The 8,732-nt window shown below is 37.6% G+C and overlaps 1 protein-coding gene across 1 annotated transcript in view; it reads left to right on the top strand.

Moving 5' to 3' along the window:
- The first annotated feature begins 207 nt into the window (after nt 1-207).
- Nucleotides 208-8,732, top strand: part of CDH12 (cadherin 12) — an 864,393-nt gene continuing 855,868 nt past the window's right edge. Inside the window, exon 1 of the mRNA XM_010955574.3 lies at nt 208-620. The gene's annotated coding sequence lies outside the window, so the exon portion shown is untranslated. The remainder of the gene's footprint in view (nt 621-8,732) is intronic.

The following is an 8,732-nucleotide window of genomic DNA, read 5'->3' as shown; positions in this document are numbered from 1 at the left end:
AACGCCAAAGCTTCCGCGCTAATTGACCCAGGTGCTCTCACTTTCCCAACGCCCAAGCTTCACCCTCTACTAACCTCATTTAATGAGTGTTCTGAGAGCTTGGATTCCTTCAAAGCATTATACAATGAACGCTAGGGGGGAAAAAGAACAACCAAGATAAATTTCAAATACAGGATTCAATTACTTTTCACAACTCGATGATGTGTCAAAGGCACGCTGTGTTTTGTTTTGAGGGCGGGGAGATGACTGGGAGGGAATCCTGGGCCCCCATTGGCTGCCGCTCGGCGCTGCAGCTGAGCTCCGGCCGCTCGGCGAGCATCATTGATCTGAAGGGTAAACGTGGAGGGAGCCACAGAGAGGGGTCCCAGCGTTTCTCGGAAGAGAGGCAGCCGCTTCCAGGAAGAAAGTGGTGCCTGCGGGCTGCCCGGCTTGGAGGACCTTTTGTGACTGAAAGGGGACACGATGCAAGGCAGTTTGCTGCCACAGTGAGTTAGGAGTATAAAAGAACAAGCGAGGGGGAGAGAGAGAGAAATCTCACCTTCGTAGGAAAGCCAGGCTTGTTGCATCCTGCTGCTGCTCTTTCAGGCTGCTGCTCCTGCCTCCGCCGCTTCTGCCATCAGGTAAGGCGTCCTTTTCTGATGGGGACTGCGTCGTGTGTGATTGCTTCAGGGTACACGCGCAGAAATTCATACATGATTAATAAAGTGTTGCCTAGCGCAATCAGAAGCTGAAGGAGGGAGGCTGCTCACTGGTCTGTCATCTGAATTAGGAGCTGGTGCGTGGTTTTGCTTTGGGAAACTTCGGTAAGTTCTAAACAAGTCTCTCGTCTTCGGAGCGAGAGGTTAAATTAAAAAGAGAAGGAACGAAATATTTTAGCCACTAATGTACTTCAGTTGTAATGTACTTCACTTGCCTTGGCTAAATTTTTGAATGAAAATAGTGCTAGGTGTTCCATTGGTTTTATTATAAATAGCTTTTATGTTATAAATGGTTGGTATTTTCTTTACACAAAGTAGTCAATGCTTTATTTTCAAAGGGCGTCTGTAAATACTGGTCTCAGCTGATTTTTATTAAAATACAATGATACCCCTACCCCCTTCTATACTGCTTTTTATTAAGACATATATGTTTTTAAACTTGCTTCTTCATTAAAAATAAAACAACTGTAAAGCAATTTAAATGTTTCAATGGCTAGTCTCTCAGTGTACAGCCATCTGAGTTTCCTACCACAGAACTAATTTGGGACGAGCTACAGATTACTAGGTCTGCTGTGGGTTATATAATAGCATTTCAAAATTATCTTAATGGTATTTGGTGGTCCATTTAAAAAGTAAGAAATATGTATAATACAGGCCATGCTGGTAAATCAGTTTTAAAGAGACCTTCAGCATTTTATAAATATTTTCTTCTTTTTAAGCATCATTATTTGTTTCTCCAACTGAATTACAGAACCTTTGTAGTTGACAGTGTCTCTTGTAGACATATTTCTCTGTACTCTCTGGAGAGGGAACTGACATACTTTTGGCTGCTTCTGTGACCATGGGATGGTTTTTTTTCAGTTTCTCATCAGGTATTTTGAAGCTCATTCACAAACTGCTCAGCTAGAAAATTACCGTATATCCTGAGTGGGAAAAAAGAATTAAGCAGAGCAGGTTCTGACCATGTGTTTACAGTTTTAAATTACACTATGCATGACCAAAACATGAAAATGCAACCATGCCAAGCAGGTGTTTGTTTGCTTGAGCTTTTCAGCACACCTGATCGGTTTCAAGATAATAAAATAGGATCGAGACACACAGCTGCCCAGAAATATCGAAGCTCATCATTCAGTAGCGTCACTTACTCATTAAATTATCCTAAGCAAGTTGACAATCATTTTAACTTCTGTGTCTTCATTATTATTTCTAAAATGGAATTTAAATGAATAAATTTTTTTTCTCATAAATACTTCCATGATTCCAGGAGAAGGTCTCTTCGGAATTGAAAGGCAGATGGTTACTCTTCCCAAGCCATAGCAGCTGATTGATGAATTGTTTTAGAATGCTCAGGAGCATAACCACACACAAAGTAGGAAGGAGCTGCCACTTAACTCATCTAACGAACCGGCACATCAGCTGGTTCAGTGACAAGATCTAGGGACCAATCCTCCACCTGCAGTAGAAACTACCAGAGTAAAATGTTAAAAAAAAAAAACTACCAGAGTAAAAAGATGTTTCATATTAATTTGAAAATCCAATTCCAGAATATATTTCCCCTTTATTAACAGCTCTTACTTTGAAGACTGTCTTCCAAGTATAACCCTACCCTTGTTAAGCCCCTTTCCCATTAAAAAAAAAAAAAATCCCATCTCCTTTTCTGTTGTGTTCAGCAAATCTCTGGTTGCTGGATTCTTAACTTCTGCTGCTGTGTACCATTTTCAAGCAGTAGGGGGAAGTTTTCAAGCCAAAAATGCTTTTTTTTTGCTACTGGACCTCCTTCCTTCCACTGATCTGCTTAGTGATGGGATCATTTTAGATAATTCCCACACAAAGAGCTGAATTATTATGGGAAGGAGGATGCTATTTGTTCTACATATGGGATGATGCACATTAAGTTCTTATCACAGCAAAAACAGTGCTTAGTTTATGGTAGAAATCCCTATTAATGTTTCACGTGACATACTTATACCTCAGTATAACTGCATGCTTTAGAGATGGAGCAAAACTGATCTCCTTAGACTGAGCATTTTTTGCACCTGCTATTTTGGCAGAATGTATTTTACATAATAGTTTATGATATTGTTTGAAATCAATCATTTATCATTTTGTGTTGGTTAGAATATCTCATTCCTGCCTCTTAAAATGTACTGAGATAAATGTCAAATCACTCTTACTGATGAAATAGAACTGTGAACAGTCTGCCTAAACTGTTCTTACATGAAATGTGAAACATTACTGTGTTTTCCCACCTATGTCATTTAGATGTCATGTCTACACCTAACAATTGTGATAGGAAGATGCATAGAGTGATGATTCTCCTCAGAAGTGAGCCATGTTTTCATATAAAAATAGCAAATCTAAGAACTTGTGTAATGAAATCATATACTAGTAGACACTGTTATAAACGTCTTTATACTTCCAAAAGAAGTGTGATTACAGATGTCTCATTTAAGGTAAGATTCTATTATTATAGTCTTTTGACAAATTATAGCTGTTTTTTTGAACTAATTAAGTCCTGTATTACCTTGCAGTGTCACCACATCAATAGACATTTTGCTATAATACGGTGCCAGTTCTTGATTTTCCTTACATTAAATCATAGGTGGAAATTATTTTACCCTTCCTGTTAAACAAATGCAGAGTGTCAGTTTTATGAATAGGCTCAACTTACGTGGAAAATAATAAAATAAACTTAATCATTAAATAAGGAATGAAAATGTTTGATTTTTAATGGGAATGTTCTTTTTACTTTGCTAACGTATGATAGTTGAGTGGTTTACAATCTTACAGCTTTTAAAAGCATTTTAACTTTTGGTTTTAAGGTAATTGCATTTATTTCTGGGTTAATATGCTAAAAATGTGATGTATCATCACCAAAGTTTAAAAGATATGCTTGTGTGTGTGCGCGTTTGTGTGCGCACACGTGTGAGAATGTGAATAATGCTGCCTGTGCATATCAATAGTGGTTACTCAACGTTATTTTTAAGCATCACATGATAAGATGACTAATAATAGGGAGTAACATTTTTAGAAAAGACTAAGAGAAAGTTATGACTCCTGAAAAAAATCAAATAACAGTTGAACTTTTCACAATGTTATTCTGCCTTTTGTGAGATCCCTGATAAATGTTCTAAGCCTTAATTTATTCAATGACTAATTATCATTTAATTTAACAAGCACCTGTTTATTGAAAGCAGGGTCTGAGTTTACTATTTTTATTAGTTTAGCTTCATTAAGGTTTGTATCTCTCTCCATCATACTGTAGCTTATGGTATTAAGGGATAAATTAAATTTTCAATATGTTTCAGTTATTTTTTTTTAACTGAAAAGATTATAGTTTTCTTTCATAATCCTTACTCTGTAAGTATCTAAGTAATGACTCTGTAAATGCATTTTATTATCTTGAGTATTAGGGATGTTTCATTTAAACAATGTAAACTTTTTCTTAAAATATGTACATCTCCTGCATGTGTGTGAAGATTCTAGCAAGAGCAGGTAAGACCCTAATCTGTGCAGAGATACTCATGAGAGAAATACAGGACTTAACATATCAGCTGCTAAATTTAAGTGTTCGAATGGCTGAATGATGCATACTTAGTTGCAAGTACCAAAGAAGTAGTTAGACATTGGGGCATAGGTTGTGATTATAGACTTATCCACAAAGTAGGATGCTGGTTGCAGGGGTAATTGATTGCACCTTAAGTGTGCTCTATAATCAATGGGTTCTATAACTCCTATTTGCTGGAAAATTATTATAGCATGTAAAAATGGGCTTTTTTTCATGTAAAGATGAGTCATGATTTATTGTCTGTGGAAATAAGATCCACATAGATATTTCTACTGTAGAAAGATAAAAACTTGAGAGTCAGACAATGGTTTGAATGCAAATTTTGAGAACTCTTCTATTGGCATTTAAGGGCAAATTACCTAACTTTCTGATCTGTGATTTCTTCTCTTGATTTAGTGTATTTCTTCTATAAATAACACTCACTAATGGTCAGGCCTTTCTCCTTTTAAACTTTCATGACTATAGCAAGCTAGATTTGTGGAGATTAAGTACAGCCAGAGCTGGCCTGCTGGGTTAGATGAAAATATGTGGTGGCCAGGATTTGTTATCTGCTGGAATTTACTTGTCATGTTGAGATAGAAGTGGTTTTCAGGTCATTTATCTAAAAAGAAAAAAATTATTTTTGGCAAGAATGCTTTCAATAGACAGACATGGAAGTTTCTGGTAGCTTAAAGAACCAGGGTAATTTAGATTGTGATGAAACTTTCACCATCATATTTCAAAAGGAATAGAAGTCAAGCAAAGAGGAGACTAGGAGGTAGCTAGAGAGAAAGTACAAAGTCACAGGGAGTTTGTCAGACTGTTTTTTTCTTTTTCATAGGTACTTGAGCATGTGAATAGGTGGAGAGCTTTAGAAAGAGAAAGGGAAATTAATGGATCAAGGTTTTAGAGAATTGGAGGAGTCATAAAGAGGATGCGATTGTAGGTTGACCCCTGAGCAATTGGAGGCCCCTCACTTCCTCCCCTGGAACATGGTTCCATCCTCCACTCCCATGTTAGGAGGTCTTTCAGGATGCAGCCTTGAGAGAGTAAGGTGTTGTTGAGACCATCTGGACTGAATACATGAGCAACCCCCTTAAGGCCTCTATGTAAAGTTTTACGATTCTGGCAGGTGGGTACAGAGATCTACTCTTGCTGCTACTCAAGACAAGCCTCGTGTGTATGGTCCCTTGCTTACTAATCCCGCCACCTACCAGTCTGAAGTGATCTGCCTTTTTCTTCACCCTCTCCTTGGCCTCTGCAGGGGTCCAGTTTTAGATTTCACCTGGGAAGCTCCCGAGCTGTGAACCAACATAGAGAAGATGAAAATCTGTAATATGCAGGGCATAGGTGGAAGATACAATTAGATGTCCTTAATTTTAATAATGCAAGTGAAATAGTATTCAGTAATAATGCTAGCGAAATAATTATCAAATAATTTTAGCTGACATTTCAACATTTATTAGAATACTATCTTGAATGTCAAAAAGGATTATTGGGAAATAATCAAGCAAAATGTGATGCTAATTAATTTATCCAAAGTAATATTTTAAAGTGTAATTGAAAGAGATCCAAATGCTTGGTAAATGTTGAGAACTGGAGGAAATTAATGTTAATAGGCTCCATTCTGCCCATGAAAAAAAAATGTTGGGGTGCTATCATAACCACTAAATGGTGTAAAGCATTTAAAACTATTTCTCAGGAAAGAGTATAGGAAAGCTTGAAGTAACAAGCAAATGATAATATATCCAAAATGAAGTGTCCTTCTACAACTCTGAGTCAATATTTACTTCCTTGCAGGGGAGCCATGACTCCAAGGGATGTGATTTCCAGCAGATTTAAAAGCAAGATTTTACTGAAACTCTACTTTTCTCTAATTACCAGCAAAAGGATAGTGAATGAAAGTGAAAAATAAACTCTTGGTAAGATTTTATGTTACCTGTTTACCAAGACAAGAATGGAAAGCCCAGAATAATTTTCTGAAATAGATGAGTGTCTCACAGTGAAACATCTAGTTATCTTAATCAGTACCTAGTATTTGTGCTAAACTGCCTGCTAGAAGTGCACTGCTATAAGATCCTGGCATAGAAAGAAATTCAGTAGTAGAATTTTAACTGTTGGAATCAGAATTAAGAGTTATGTCAAGCAACCTAGCACATACAGAGAATTTCTGTATATCCTAAACATAAATAAACATTTTAACAGCAGTATCAAAGATATTTATTCTATAGTACATTCAAATCTCAATATTTCACATGTTTATTTAAGGAGGAATAGTGTATGTCTATGATTATACAACACCAGTATAAGAAATAAAGGTATAAAAGAAAATTTCTGGTATGTGATCTGCCCCAGCCCAGAAGTTTACACACACACCTTCAGACAGTGATATTGTCAAACCGGTGTTACTTTTGCAAAACAAAAATTAAAATCTGGCATGTTCAAAATATACCACACCACAAAAGAACAGGCCCATCTCATTTAGTTTGAGATGGACTGTAAAATGTGAAATCTTTGTGGAGGGAAATTTGACAGTATCCATCAAAATTTAAAACCCAGCAGTTCCAATACTCAGATCATATTCGGCAGAAATATTTTCACGTGCTTTTCACTGCCTTCTGATTTGATTATTCTCTCCTTGGCTGCTGCTGCTTCTCATTCTCCTTTACTGGGTTCTCTGTCTGCAGACCTATGCATCTGACCCTTGGACAACACAGGTGGTAGTGGTACTGACCCTCCATGAAATTGAAAATGTGCCCATATTTCATAGTCAGCCCTCCATGTGTGCTGTTCTTCTGCATCTGTGGATCTAACCAACTGCAGATCTTACAGTATTTGCTGTTGAAAAAATTCTCCATAGAAATGGACTCTGGCAGTTCAAAGCCATGTTGTTCAAGGGTCAACTTCAGCAGAAATGATCAGAGGATCCTGGGCCCAGTCCACAGCCCTACTCACCTCTCTGTCTAGGAACTCACTGAAGAGGTAATCCCGTCCTATAGCACAGGTTTAAATGCCATCTGAATGCCTCTTTCCAAATTGGTATCTTTGTCTCCTATGCCTGTGCCAAGCATCAAATTCCAATCTCAAAATTCCTACTCAGGATTTCCATGTGCAGGTCTGCATTAGTCCGCTTGGGCAGCCAGAACAACATACCATACACCTAGTGGCTTAAACCACAGAAACTTATTTTCTCACAATTCCAGAGGGTAAGAAGCCCAAGATTAAAGTGCTGGCTGGTTGGATTCCTGGTGAGAGCTTTCTTAGCTTGTGGATGAATGTCTTCTTGCTGTGTATCGCGTGACTTCTTCTTGGTACTGATACCAAGAGGGTGAGTCAGCTCCCTGGTGTCTCCTCTTGTGAGGGCACTAATCCCATCATGAGGACTCCATCCTTAAGACCTCATCTAACCCTAATTACCCACCAAAGGCCCTATCTCCAAATACCCTTATGTTGGGGGTTCATATTTCAACATATGTGATCCTTGAATTTTGGGGATCACACTTCTAGTCCATAGCAACATCTAATCATTTTAAGCACAACTTGTTCCAAAAAAACAAACTCTTGATTTCTGCCCATTCTTACCACAACCTAAATAATTATATTAATTTTTAAAATCTTCATCTTAGTAAACTGTGTAATTATTCATTTAATTTTTAAGCACTTAGGGTCAACTCTGAAGCCTTGTTTCCCCGCCCCCCCCCAATCAGTGCCACTGCTGAGTCCACTGGCTTCAAAGCTTTAGTGTCTACATATAACTTTAATTCAGTCACTTTTCACTTCTACCATCCTTACCTTTGAGTCAGCCACTATTATCTTAGTCTCCAAACTGGTCTTTAAAAGACTGCTTCTACTTTTATTTCCCTCCCCCAACAATTTATTGCACAATGGCCGGATGCAAACCCTCCAATGTCACTGTCAAAGTGCTTTCCATGGCTTAAAGCCAATGTCTGGCCTTGCCCCTCCATTCTTCTTTCTCATTATTCCCAGTTCACCCCAAGTCATAGGGACTTGGCATTTACCCAGCTTCCCCTTGTACTTTATGGAGATCTTGGTTTAAATATCCTTACTTCAGAGCTACATTCTCTAACTACTCTGTGAATAGCTTTTCCCTCTCCAGGAGAATTATCTTCATCCTTTGTTCATTTAATTTTATTTAAATCAGAACTGCTTCAACATACATGATATTGTATTGTATTGTTTGTCTTCCAAAATAAAATGCAATCCCCATGAGGGAGGCCCTACAAAAGCACCTGGCACCTAGGAGCCCTCAGTAAATATTTGTTTGGTGAGTGAATAAATGAAGGGAAGAAAGAATGTATATGGGCACATAAATTCACCCAAACTAACACATGTGTATAAAGGAGTTAAAACAATTTACATGAGGATATGCTAAGAGTGATATTTAGGGAGGAAAGTGAGGTATATCTGTGATTTATTTTAGAGTAATTTATTCATGCATATAACTTGGCTCATAAATGTAATAATCA

Source organism: Camelus bactrianus, chromosome 3, assembly GCF_048773025.1.
Source record: "Camelus bactrianus isolate YW-2024 breed Bactrian camel chromosome 3, ASM4877302v1, whole genome shotgun sequence".
Lineage (NCBI taxonomy): Eukaryota > Metazoa > Chordata > Mammalia > Artiodactyla > Camelidae > Camelus > Camelus bactrianus.
This window is presented reverse-complemented; position numbering and strand designations above follow the sequence as displayed.